Source organism: Coregonus clupeaformis, chromosome 12 (assembly GCF_020615455.1).
Source record: "Coregonus clupeaformis isolate EN_2021a chromosome 12, ASM2061545v1, whole genome shotgun sequence".
In the NCBI taxonomy this organism is placed as follows: Eukaryota; Metazoa; Chordata; class Actinopteri; order Salmoniformes; family Salmonidae; genus Coregonus; species Coregonus clupeaformis.
In genome coordinates, this window is record NC_059203.1 from 58,072,268 (window position 1) to 58,087,269 (window position 15,002).

Below are 15,002 nucleotides of genomic sequence, written 5' to 3' on the forward strand. Positions count from 1 at the left end.
TAACAATTGTGACACTTGGATGCATTTACTGTTTTGGTTGTGTTTCAGATTATTTTATGCCCAATAGAAATGTAATGTATTGTGTCATTTTGGAGTCACTTTTATTGTAAATAAGAATATAATATATTTCTAAACACTTCTACATTAATGTGGATGCTACCATGATTACGGATAGTCCTGAACGAATCGTGAATAATGATAAGTGAGAAAGTTACAGACGCACAAATATCATTCAGGTTTATCCGTAATCATGGTAGCATCCACATTTATGTAGAAGTCTTTAAAAACATTGTATTCTTATTTACAATAAAAGTGACTCCAAAATGTGTATATCCCGGTGTGCATCTTTAAGTTTTCATTTACCGAATAAAAAACATGAGCTTAATTCCACTCTACCAATAGTTTTGTCACACAAACTGTTGCGATAATTGGCAAATTTGCCCAATCTGGTTTTCGCGCTAGCCTCCAACAGCCGCCAGTGGACGCTATTTACCTATCTTTTGACGATTTCACTATCGTCTGGAAGTAATATGCCCAGCCAGTAATACACTTGTGTCCCCTGCTGACCAGCTCGTACATAAAACATCCGCCATTCAGGCTGCAAAGGCATCGTTTTCCTCCTTAACTCGATTTAATGGGGGGCTGCAAAATACATTTTTGGAAAAATATGCATACTATCTTAATAAAACAAAATGTTTCACCACCATGCTAGAGTGGCTAATGCTGCTTCCGTTATTTGCTTCCGGAATTCAGCCAATCAGGTTTTTTTTTAGTTGCGCTTACTGAACAAGTAATTTTTTATGACTTATTGGATTTGTATGAACTAATTTACAGAACATTAATCACAGTTTGAATAAGATAGATAAAGCATTTATGAAGTTAAAACAAGATTCAGAATAGAATACATGTACAGTGGGGGAAAAAAGTGTTTAGTCAGCCACCAATTGTGCAAGGTCTCCCACTTAAAAAGATGAGAGAGGCCTGTAATTTTCATCATAGGTACATGTCAACTATGACAGACAAAATGAGGAAAAAAAATCCAGAAAATCACATTGTAGGATTTTTTATGAATTTATTTGCAAATTATGGTGGAAAATAAGTATTTGGTCAATAACAAAAGTTTCTCAATACTTTGTTATATACCCCTTGTTGGCAATGACACAGGTCAAACGTTTTCTGTAAGTCTTCACAAGGTTTTCACACACTGTTGCTGGTATTTTGGCCCATTCCTCCATGCAGATCTCCTCTAGAGCAGTGATGTTTTGGGGCTGTTGCTGGGCAACACGGACTTTCAACTCCCTCCAAAGATTTTCTATGGGGTTGAGATCTGGAGACTGGCTAGGCCACTCCAGGACCTTGAAATGCTTCTTACGAAGCCACTCCTTCGTTGCCCAGGAGGTGTGTTTGGGATCATTGTCATGCTAAAAGACCCAGCCACGTTTCATCTTCAATGCCCTTGCTGATGGAAGGAGGTTTTCACTCAAAATCTCACGATACATGGCCCCATTCATTCTTTCCTTTACACGGATCAGTCGTCCTGGTCCCTTTGCAGAAAAACAGCCCCAAAGCATGAAGTTTCCACCCCCATACTTCACAGTAGGTATGGTGTTCTTTGGATGCAACTCAGCATTCTTTGTCCTCCAAACATGGCGAGTTGAGATTTTACCAAAAAGTTCTATTTTGGTTTCATCTGACCATATGACATTCTCCCAATCCTCTTCTGGATCATCCAAATGCACTCTAGCAAACTTCAGACGGGCCTGGACATGTACTGGCTTAAGCAGGGGGACACGTCTGGCAATGCAGGATTTGAGTCCCTGGCGGAGTAGTGTGTTACTGATGGTAGGCTTTGTTACTTTGGTCCCAGCTCTCTGCAGGTCATTCACTAGGTCCCCCTGTGTGGTTCTGGGATTTTTGCTCACCGTTCTTGTGATCATTTTGACCCCACGGGGTGAGATCTTGCGTGGAGCCCCAGATCGAGGGAGATTATCAGTGGTCTTGTATGTCTTCCATTTCCTAATAATTGCTCCCACAGTTGATTTCTTCAAACCAAGCTGCTTACCTATTGCAGATTCAGTCTTCCCAGCCTGGTGCAGGTCTACGATTTTGTTTCTGGTGTCCTTTGACAGCTCTTTGGTCTTGACCATAGTGGAGTTTGGAGTGTGACTGTTTGAGGTTGTGGACAGGTGTCTTTTATACTGATAACAAGTTCAAACAGGTGCCATTAATACAGGTAACGAGTGGAGGACAGAGGAGCCTCTTAAAGAAGAAGTTACAGGTCTGTGAGAGCCAGAAATCTTGCTTGTTTGTAGGTGACCAAATACTTATTTTCCACCATAATTTGCAAATAAATTCATTAAAAATCCTACAATGTGATTTTCTGGATTTTTTTTTCTCAATTTGTCTGTCATAGTTGACGTGTACCTATGATGAAAATGACAGGCCTCTCTCATCTTTTTAAGTGGGAGAACTTGCACAATTGGTGGCTGACTAAATACTTTTTTTCCCCACTGTATTTTTCACTCCAGATGCAATATGCAGTTAATGTAATGGTTATTTTGTTTACTGGTTTATTAAAATGCATGTTCGTAAACTTGTGCAATCTGAAAAGTGTAATTAATAGTCAATAAATAATGCATATCAATACAAAAAATTGCTTATTAACATCTGCTATAGTCTTGAAATGGGCCCAATCTCAGTGCTTTGACTTTGAGATGTGTTGTTTTAACTCTCTCCTCTCTGGTCTGTCCCACTACCAAGGTGCACAGAGCATGACTGGCATTGCCTTGTGCCTGGATTCAGCCCACCGTCTCCAGTTATTGATTCAGTGGAACATGTGACCTGTCTTCTCTTCTGTAAATGTCTCACCCAACCTGCTCTAGGCCTTCTTATCCATAATATGGCACTACCACAGGTTACAGTGCCTTCGGAAAGTATTCAGACCCATTGACCTTTTCCACATTTTGTTATGTTACAGCATTAGCTGTAACCATCAATCTACACACAATACCCCATAATGACAAATCAAAACAGGTTTGTAGAAATGTTTGCTAATTTATAAAAAATTAAAAACTGAAATATGACATTTACATAAGTATTCAGACCCTTTACTCAGTACTTTGTTGAAGCACCTTTGGCAGCGATTACAGCCTTGAGTCTTCTTGGGTACACTACAAGCTTGGCACACCTCTACTTCTTCTCTGCAGATCCTCTCAAGCTCTGTCAGGTTGGATGGAGAGCGTCGCTGCACACCTATTTTCAGGTCTCTTCAGAGATGTTAGATCGGGCTCAAGTCCGGGCTCTGGCTGGGCCACTCAAGGACATTCAGAGACTTGTCCCGAAGCCACTCCTGCGTTGTCTTGGCTGCCACACGACAAGAGGTACCAGTGCATCAAGTCTGACACCAACACGCTCTTGAACAGCTTCTATCCCCAAGCAATACGACTGATAAATAGCTAACAAAATAGCTACGTGGACCAAGTTTACTTTGTATCTTTATTGACCTTTTATTTCAATATTTGCACTGTCTCTATGCACACTCACAGGGCCCTACACACTCACACACACTGTCACTCCAACACACACACAAACACGCACTCCATCATTTTTCTCACTCACACATAATATGCACATACATTTATACACACCTGCACACCCACTCACATGCAAGCTGCTGCTACTCTTTATCTTATATCCCCTTACCCCTATACATATATACCTCCATCACTCCAGTATCCCTGCACATGTAAATATGGTATTGGAACTTACTTTTTAAATATTTCCTGTATATATATAAATATTTCATATTTCTTATTCTTATTTCTCGTGTGTTTTTTTCTTTCTAGCAATACATAGTTATTGATTATTGCATTGTTGGGTTTTGAGTTCGCAAGAAAGGAATTTCAATTTTTACTTTAAAACTTGAAACGGTGTCCTTCGCTCCAGCTTTATATTTGCATTATTCAAATGCACAACACATTCTGAACTGCCCTAGCGGCACCAAAACATCCAGCTTTAGAGATTTCTTGAGATCGTTCCACAACTAAGGTGCAAAAAAACTAAACGCAGATCTACAGTACCTAACTCAGTGAAGACCGAAGGGATCTCCAGAGTTAGCCATCCCTGTAATCGGGTCTGGTGACTTGTATGTCTGTAATTTAACAATTAAGTAAGATATGGCGGAAGTATGCACAAGAGGGCTTTATAAACAAAACAAAGCAGTGCATTGATCTACGAGATTTGAGAAGGCCAGCCTACTTTCTGATACAGAATGCAATGATGTGTTCTGAACTTATCGCCTGTAATAAAGCGTAGTAAGTTATGATAAACTGCGTCCACTGGCGTTAATACAGTGGCAGTTGTTTACAGTTTTATAAGTCAGTAAATTGTTCCTCTTTCACTACGGTGAACATCACAGGTGTCACATTTTATGGCTTTACTGTCCATCTCTGGATCCGACTCCAAATTAGCGGAGTCCGACATGCTTATACTCAGGTCAGAAACAGCGGCCCTGGGTACAAGAGCCAACCGCGACGTGAGACAAGCTTTTCCGGTGACAGCAAGGTAACCTAGCTAGTCTGAGCTAGCCGGGGCTAGCCTGCTAACGTTAGCTCCAGGACACTGTAAAATCCAGCCAAATGTAGTGTGTTAAGAACAGCACTAACACTGTGGTCCTGAAATAAAACACTTTAAACCAAAATGTTAAAAGGTATAAAATGTATAAGTGTCTTAGAAATATAAAATGTATTGCTAAGTGTTTTAAAAAGTATAAAACACAGAAGCGCTGTATCGCCACTCCAAACTTTCTGATTCCTACTTCCTGGTGACTTATCTTCTGCTTGGATAGTTCCATCTGTGCCACTGACTTAGTCTGGCTTTAATTCCAGTTTGTCTACAAATTAATAATTGCCAAGCACTACTGTCCCGTAACGGCATGGGAAGTAGCTACCCACTGGGCACAAACTGGTTTAAATCAACGTTGTTTCAACGTAATTTGTGAAGTTATTGTGACGTGGAAAATACATTGGATTTGCAAAAAGTAATCAACCACCAACATAGACAAACATTGTATAAAATATGTTGGATTTGTACCTTTGAAACAACGTCAGATCTTCAACTTAATATCCACTATCAGAAAAAAACTATAGGCTGGGCAGCACCTGCTACTGGAGAGTTGATCTATCTACAGCTACCCCTTGGTCTCCCATCCAGCGTTTTAACCAAGCCCTGCTTAGCGTTGATATTTGTCACTGACTACTACCAATGTGCTATCATGAGAATGATTATTGAGAGATCTCTTATTAACTAAATAGGTTCACTGTTGCTATCGAAGTCATTCCAAATGGTAGGTTTAACAGAGCAAATGAAATGTAAACATTCTTATAAATCATATCATCAATGATACTATTTAGGCCTATATAGCATTTGCGAAGTCATCAACAGTTCAATTCAACCCAGGGTTCAACAACAAATAGACAATACATAGGGTTTCAGGCTTTGATTGATTTCAAATGTAATCTACAAGTTAATAACTATATGTTGGATTAATTAATAGGACTAAATCAAATCAAACTTAATTTAACGTTTTTTTTTGTGACCAATCACAAGTGGGGCACCACCCCTAACGTCCTATTGGGTGGGAAGATAAGTCTCCTTCAAATGTTGATATTTCGTTGTGTTGACAACAAAACAAAATGTAATATTTAATAATTGATAAGTTGGATTCACGTCTTCATCTTAACCAAAAAGCTAAATGAAAGAATAGGACTAAATCAAATCAAACTTTAAATGCACTTTAAATAAAGTTTGATTTGATTTAGTCCTATTTTTTAACGTGAGCCGGCTACTCATTCTAAATAGGTCAGAGACATGGCCGTGTGGTGCCATGATAATATTGGAGATTTTTAGTTAACTACTCTGTCTCACTTAAGGGCAGACAACATAACAAACCACATATATGAATGATGTATGTTGTAGAATGAAACACTTATATGCCCTACATGCCTATGGATGAAGAACCAATTAAAGGGTTAAAACAGAGCCATGATTAAATGGCTCTATAGGTATTTTTTCCATTACATATATTATAACATGCTTAACAATAGTAGAGACATTTCTTTAGTGCAAATGCTGTGCTTCTGAGAAAAGATGGTTCCCTCAAGCTCCCTGCAGCTGGTCTGGGTGTGTAGTCAAGGACATGGGATGGAGATAAACTTCAGAAACAGATAGACCTGTATTGTTTCCATTTCTCGTTGCTTCTGAGTAACCTGGTCACACGGTCAAGACAAAGAGCCTCAGAAAGAATAAAAAATGTTCAGTTCATCCTAGACAAAGAGCCTCAGAGTGACCACAGTTTTTCAGTTCATCCTGTCTTTTACTATCTTCCAAGGGCGCAGCTGTATGGAGATATGAGTAGTAACGGAACTAACGTTATCACTTGTTTGTGCGCTATGACCCGATACACATAGTCACAAGAAAAAAACCACAGTGGCTCCAGGTCAAGGGAGGGTGGCTGTTTGGATAAAGAGGGGGTTCCGATATGATATGAAAAGGAGACCAAGCAGACATGGGGATAGACAAGAAAGAAGCTAGACAAAGAAACCATAGTGGCTCAGATATGATATGAAAAGATGAAGCTGTATAAAAAGAGAGCTCCATGTCTGGGACGGGAGTTGCTCTGCAGACCAGCTCGGCTCTATTGCTTTTGTAATAAAGTCTATCTTGATTCTACAAAAACTCTGAAAGTACTTTGTTTGTTTGATAAATTTCTACAACATAATTGCCGACCACAAAGAAAAAAAGACCATAGGGGTGCTGCGCCATCTGGACGAATCACACAAACAGTAGCCACTGTAACAGAGGTAAGCAACTTTCTTACTTTTATCATAGAAATTGTGTGGTTTGCTCAGCTGATTCTGAAAGGTCAGGTACCGGGGTCTCTCCAGTATTAAGGACTAAATTTAGGAAAAGTACCGAGTTTTTGTTGAAATGAGAAATAAGCATGCATGTAATATTGTTGATTGTGTAATATAAGTCTAGAAGCCTATGAATACCGGTTTGGAGAGCTAAGGTTAGAGCTCCAGAGGACTGCCCGGATAGGTTGCCGATGGATACTGCCCTAACGTGTTGAGGAAGTGCATCGTTAGAGGGCTGCTCGGGTAGGCTGTGCATAAGTTTAAAAAACATGCAGAAATAGCCGCAAGGGATGCAATACATAGAGAAAAGTTAGGTAGGGTAGTTCTGATCATCCTGAGTAGGTTATGTAATAATTAGAGTAGCGCTGCTCATCCTGTGTAGGTGAACAGAAGTGAAATAGAAAAGTTAGGTAGGGTAGTTCTGGTCATCCTGAGTAAGTGATGTAATAATGAAAGTAGCGTTGCTCATCCTGAGTAGGTGAGCAGAAGCAAAATAGCCGCAAGGGCTGCAATACATAGAGAAAGCGCTAGGTAGAGTAGGTCTGCTCAGCCTGTGCGGGTGGACAGTTTGCTTGGGCGGCTGTGGTTCATTCAGTTTGGTTAAGTTGGATGTTTCATCTGTCTCATTCAGGTTTCTCATTTGATCAGCTTGATCAATCTGTTTGATTCGATTGTTTTGGCTGACTCGTTTTGTACAAAACTGGTTTTCTTCGACCCGTGCGAGTTTGTGAAAGCAATCCATTCATCTTTGTCAACTGGTCTGTCTCAATTTGTACATTCAATTCATTGAGGTCACTCAGTTGTTCATCTGGTGTATTTGTTCAATTCGTCTGATTCATTTGTTCGTCCTGCTGGCCATTCTGTTCGATTCATTTTGGCGCAAGTGGCTGCTCATCTGTGTGGGTGATCAGAAAAGAAAAGGAAATCCTGCTAATAATAGCCTTTTCTGTGCTGAGGAGGTGAATCAAGAAAGGGACTAGATTTGAGGTCGCTTGAAGCTTCTGTCTCTGGTGGGGAGAGGGCGTGCCCAATCTCGCATTAGGAGGAGAAGAATAAACGGTGCGTGAATGTTCGTTGACAAACTGAGTGTTGAAAAATTAATGTTACCAGGAGGATTACAATGAAGAGTAAGGTGGGCACAAATAAGAAGAATAAAAGTAAGGTGGGCACAAATAAAATTACCCCAACACAAAATTCAAAGGTGGGGGTGTAGACTGGGAAAGAAGACAACATTTAAACCACAATTAATGAAACAGTGGTGTGCACAGGAAATAGTAATAATATAAATCTGGCTAGGAGAATTTGAGATATGGACTAGCCGTCCAGGTATAAACAAGTATATAAAGAAGTAAAAGAGAAAACAAAAAAGGAAAGTTAGGGAATAGATGCCAAGACGAAGAATAGAACGAGAACCAGCGGTATTCAGATATAGGATAAAGGGATGTACATTAGTAGAATATACAGTGGCAAACATAAAAATAATAACATATACTGAAAAACAGGAAAAGCAGATATAGGAATTTAGAATTTAGATACAAAAGACTTAGATTACAAAAACAGAAGGGTAGGAATATTTGAGAAAAATAGTAACGTGAATTGTATGTGTGTGTAATCGATTACTAGAGATTTGATAAAGTAATAATTGGAATAATATTAATATACTAACTTGCACACCCAAACGTAGACGTACGTCAGGGGTGGGAAACAATAAATTAAGGTTTTCTGAGTTGGTGCCGTTTATGGATCATTTGATAGAGATAAGGTTAAGCATTATATGACTGTCTACAATCTGGGCAGTTCTCCGTCCGAGTACAACATGTAAGGACAAACTGCCCATAAGGCCTGGAAATTATCGACGTAACTTATAACATAGTACAAAGCCAATTTAGGGTTTCCATCAAACTAATTATCATTGCGGAGCTAATGTGACGTTGTAAAGGAATTTCATTATGTCGCAAGGGAAAACATATTCCGTTTGATTAAACTCGCCAGATCTGTTTCCAATTCAATGAATGTGGATTTGACTCGTTGACTGCAAATTCATTCCCTTTGTGCATGTGAGATCTTTGCAAAGAAACACTTGGACGACCTTTAAGGCTATTTTCTGGTAATTGTGTTATGTGCCAGATGTTAAGACTACAAACCATTGTAATTGGGATATTTGCGGCATTTACTTGTCATTTCAATAGGCATAGGTTCTGTGTTACTGACTAAAATCTGGGTTTCTGATTATAATTCAACTATGGCCATGGGTTGCTTAGATTGATATAGCAGCCAGTGTTTATTTTAAGATGTAAACTGAACGATTTAGCAGCTTGCTAAGTTCAAATTGAGAGGCTAAGTTATTGAACATGAATAGCGGAACGATTTCGAGGTAATGCAGTTTTTTGTGTGGCCTAATGGTTTGCTGGAGGAACCTACTGAGAATGGGGTTGTAATTTAAAACATTGAATTTAATATGGATATTAATTGAATATATGCTTGTAAACCACAGCAAGTGTTTGTTTTGTTACCTGTAGCCGAATCAGAAAGGACAGTTACCTAAATCTACTGACTTCTAATAATAGCGGATTGGCAATTGCGATAGAGCTATGGCCATGATCTTAATTGAGAACAAAGGAAAGTAAGTTAATAGGGAAGTGAGAAATTACGGTTACAAATGACGGAGTCACCCATGATTCACCAAATGATATTTTGAAGGAGGAAACAAAGTACTTTAAGCATATGTTTTCGTTTCAGTCCCTTCCATCTCCTCTAACTGAAGCTACAGTGGGGGAAAAAATGTATTTAGTCAGCCACCAATTGTGCAAGTTCTCCCACTTAAAAAGATGAGAGAGGCCTGTAATTTTCATCATAGGTACACGTCAACTATGACAGACAAATTGAGAAGAAAAAAATCCAGAAAATCACATTGTAGGATTTTTTATGAATTTATTTGCAAATTATGGTGGAAAATAAGTATTTGGTCAATAACAAAAGTTTGATGTTCTCCAAAAGACATGTGGGAGACTCCCCAAACATATGGAAGAAGGTACTCTGGTCATAATTGCATTTGCGGTCACTTTTGATAATGGTGTTTTCCGCTAATGGACATTCACGCTTATAGCCTACTACCATTGCTGCGCTTATAATGTGAAAAATTGCCTAATAGCTTATCAACATTTTAAGCTAAATGTTCTGATCTGTTGCGTCAGCCACATTGCATAAAAATGTTTTTTTGATGCTAGTGGTTGTATTAATTTGGGATCTATCCATCCCACAACTGTCCCAGACTATGTTTGGAATATTTATTTCTCGCACAGAATAGAATAGGTTCACTTTTGTACTATAGGGGAGAGTAGATTGACATAGGCTAGTGTTTCTGCTCTTCGTTAGGCCTACTCATCTTGTTGGCTGACGAAAAGTAAATGTGGAGAGTTCTTCGAATATCTTCAATGTGCACCTCGGAATTGGATAAGGACCTGCGCAGTTGTGTCCCCGATGTGTCTGTCTTCACTTGTAGCCTTGTGAGAAAGACCCGATCATGTGATGGAGAGCAATGTGATTGAGAGGTGATTCGGAGTGTGCAGCACTCAGGGAGAAGGGTACAACGGCCACTGGCCGCAAAAGGCATGGATTTTTTTAGGGTTTATTACGGCCACACAAAGGGGATCCCGCCGTGAAATTCTTGATATTATCATTTGCTTGTCAAATTGTGAATGAGTGACTGATGTAGTGTGTATAGCCTGTTCAAAAAACTAAGCAGAGCTCATGCCTTTCAAGCGACTTTTTTCAAATCATCATTAGAGTTGCATCATGCAGCCTTACAATGTATTAAAAATCAAAAATATAGCCCAACGTTTGTAGAACAACTAAAATTAAATTAATAACTAAATTAAGCATATAGGAATACCTATTTATTTGTTAAACGCTCAACACAGAATATCTGCATGTGCGCACTCCCTCAAATCGTTTGGAGAAAATATATTTTCTATTTTATTCAGCTTTGTTCAATTGTATTCTTCATACTATAAAATAATGCCACGGAATTCTAAGCAAATCTTGTCTGCTAAATGAATTAGTGTAGCCCACAGCCCTTTGGCATAGCCAGATCAGGACCTAACATAAGGACAACTCAGAGTATGCTATTCTGTTCTTCAGAAATAGACTACATTTTCTACATATCATGCTTCTTTAGACCTGTCTAAAATAAATAATGGATTTATTGTGACGGTGTAGGCTATTTTACATGGATTTATTAGACTTTTAAAAATGTAGATATTCCAAAGGTCTGCATCAGTGGCTTGTAGGCTATGTGTGGAAGCCAGAAGATGCTAAATGTGTTTATGTTAATTAACGGTCAATTACCGTGAGACCGACAGTTATTTGCTTGACAATCACCGGCTGACTAAATTTCGTGACTGCCAGAGCCCTAGTTCAGACAACGTAGACTTTTCGATCGTTACATCCTATGCACCATATGTATCTTCAAGGGTTCTCTTGCTGCTACTTCCTATACATGTAAAACACCCCGTGTTCAATAACACCTTGTGCTAGTAGTCCCAGACTACGATGGGCGGTGGTAGACGGAACCCCTAGATAACAGAACCGTAGATAACATTCTAGATTGAAAAAGTCAGCTCACACAGAACTGGAAAACTCAGCTCAAATTCACACTGGAGCTAGTCCCCTGACAGCTCTCATTCACTCAGTACGTTATAGCTAAATTTCAATCTCTTTTTATCCAAATTTCAATCAGCTCAGTATGCAAATTTCAATCAATTCTCTTATTATCCACATTTCAATCAGCTTAATATCCAAATTTCAATCAATCATCTTATTATCCAAATTTCAATCAGCTTAATATGTCATATCTCACAATCACACAACTTTCACATCCACATTCACTTAGTACTATTCCCAAACTCGGTAATCTCCCTTATTACCCATCTTCAACGATTCTCTTGTCGTTGCTTCCTATGCACCATATCAATCTCCTATACAGTACCTTGCAAAAGTATTCATCCCCCTTGGCATTTTTCCTATTTTGTTGCATTACAACCTGTAATTTAATTGATTTTTATTTGGATTTCATGTAATGGACATACACAAAATATTCCAAATTGGTGAAGTGAAATGAAAAAAATTACTTCTTTCAACAAATCCAAAAAAATTAATAACAGAAAAGTGGTGCGTGCATATGTATTCACCCCCTTTGCTATGAAGCCCCTAAATAAGATCTGGTGCAACCAATTACCTTCAGAAGTCATATAATTAGTTAAATAAAGTCCACCTGTGTGCAATCTAAGTGTCACATGATCTCAGTATATGTACAGTTGAAGTCTACATTTTAGTCATTTAGTAGACCTCCACAAGTCTGGTTCATCCTTGAGAGCAATTTCCAATTGCCTGAAGGTACCACATTCATCTGTACAAACAACTGCACATGGGAATGAAGATCGTACTTGTTGGAGAAATGTCCTCTGTTCTGATGAAACAAAAATAGAACTGTTTGGCCATAATGACCATCGTTATGTTTGGAGGAAAAAGGGGGTTGCTTGCAAGCCGAAAAACACCATCCCAACCGTGAAGCACGGGGGTGGTAGCATCATGCTGTCGGGGTGCTTTGCTGCAGGAGGGACTGGTGCACTTAACAAAATAGATGGCATCATGAGGAAGGAAAATTATGTGGATATATTGAAGCAACATCTCAAGACATCAGTCAGGAAGTTAAAGCTTGGTCACAAATGGGTCTTCCAAATGGACAATGACCCCAAGCATACTTCCAAAGTTGTGGCAAAATGGCTTAAGGACAACAAAGTCAAGGTATTGGAGTGTCCATCACAAAGCCCTGACCTCAATCCTATAGAATATTTGTGGGCAGAACTGAAAAGCATGTGCGAGCAAGGAGGCCAACAAACCTGACTCAGTTACACCAGCTCTGTCAGGAGGAATGGGCCAAAATTCACCCAACTTATTGTGGGAAGCTTGTGGAAGGCTACCCGAAACATTTGACCCAAGTTAAACAATTTAAAGGCAATGCTACCAAATACTAATTGAGTGTATGTAAACTTCTGACCCACTGGGAATGTCATTCTGACATTTCACATTCTTAAAATAAAGTGGTGATCCTAACTGACCTAAGACAGGGAATGTTTACTAGGATTAAATGTCAGGAATGGTGAAAATGTAGTTGGCTAAGGTGTATGTGAACTTCCGACTTCAACTGTACACCTGTTCTGAAAGGCCCCAGAGTCTGCAATACCACTAAGCAAGGGGCACCACCAAGCAAGCAGCACCATGAAGACCAAGGAGCTCTCCAAACAGGTCAGGGACAAAGTTGTGGTGAAGTACAGATCAGGGTTGGGTTATAAAAAAATATCCGAAACTTTGAACATCCCACGGAGCACCATTTAAATCCATTATTTAAAAATGGAAAGAATATGGCATCACAACAAACCTGCCAAGAGAGGGCCGCCCACCAAAACAGAGAGGCAACAAAGAGACCAAAGATAACCCTGAAGGAGCTGCAAAGCTCCACAGCGGAGATTGGAGCATCTGTCCATAGGACCACTTTAAGCAATACACTCCACAGAGCTGGGGTTTACGGAAGAGTGGCCAGAAAAAAAGCCATTGCTTAAAGAAAAAAATAAGCAAACACGTTTGGTGTTCTCCAAAAGACATGTGGGAGACTCCCCAAACATATGGAAGAAGGTACTCTGGTCAGATTATACTAAAATTGAGCTTTTTGGCCATCAAGGAAAACGCTATGTCTGGTGCAAGCCCAACACCTCTCATCACCCTGAGAACAACATCCCCACAGTGAAGCATGGTGGTGGCAGCATCATGCTGTGGGGATGTTTTTCATCGGCAGGGACTGGGAAACTGGTCAGAATTGAAGGAATGATGGATGGCGCTAAATACAGGGAAACATTTTTGGGAAACCTGAAGCAACACTCGAGTGGTTTAAGGGCAAACATTTAAATATCTTGGAATGGCCTAGTCAAAGCACAGACCTCAATCCAATTGAGAACCTGTGGTATGACTTAAAGATTGCTGTACACCAGCAGAACCCATCCAACTTGAAGGAGCTGGAGCAGTTTTGCCTTGAAGAATGGGCAAAAATCCCAGTGGCTAGATGTGCCAAGCTTTTAGAGACATACCCCAAGAGATTTGCAGCTGTAATTGCTGCAAAAGATGTAATGTACGCTCAAGTTCTGTTTTTTTTGTCTTATTTCTTGTTTGTTTTACAATAGAAAATATTTTGCATCTTCAAAGTGGTAGGCATGTTGTGTAAATCAAATAATACAAACCCCCCAAAATCTATTTTAATTCCTGGTTGTAAGGCAACAAAATAGGAAAAATGCCAAGGGGGGTGAATACTTTCGCAATAACACCATGTGTTATTGTTAGTGGCTGTAGACTACGTAGATACTTCTCTTATAAATGCCTACAGACAGCTGTCAGCGGGGCTTTCCATGGTACCTTTACTCACCCTCACTCTAGTTTTCTCACCATAAGACTAGTGAATAGCCTTCTCTCTATAAGACTTTGGGTACCTTTTTATGCGTTACTCGCCTTAATTTCATTGGTTTGATCATTTTTACAAATTCATTTAAATTGACTTGCTGAAATCAGTTGCCGTCCCTCAATTGTTCGCGGATAATGTGTCTCCACCTGGGCAGCTCACAGTAAGGGTCTGGTCTATGCGGGTCTCATCGTTCTATGGTCAGACGGGAATTTTCCTCACGCTTCATAAAATGTGCCACCGCTATTCCTTGCAGATCCCCACTGGAAAGCTCCGCCGGCAGATTCAATCAAAGTTCATGACGCCAAATTGTCGTGGAAATTCTACACAGGAACACTCAAAGTCAATCTTAAATTAATCATTCTTTATTATCAGCGCTCTGGAGAGGTTCCAACCAACTCAGTACACATGTCGATCAGGAGTTCTCTTGGGGCAGTCGCGTTAGTTCTCTTATATACTATAGACAAGTTATATTTACATGATTTAGCTTATTCATCATTCATAATTAATTCATCATTAACGTTTGCTTCATTCATGTGACCGACCAATACTGGGTCATGCATGTGACAGACTAATACCTC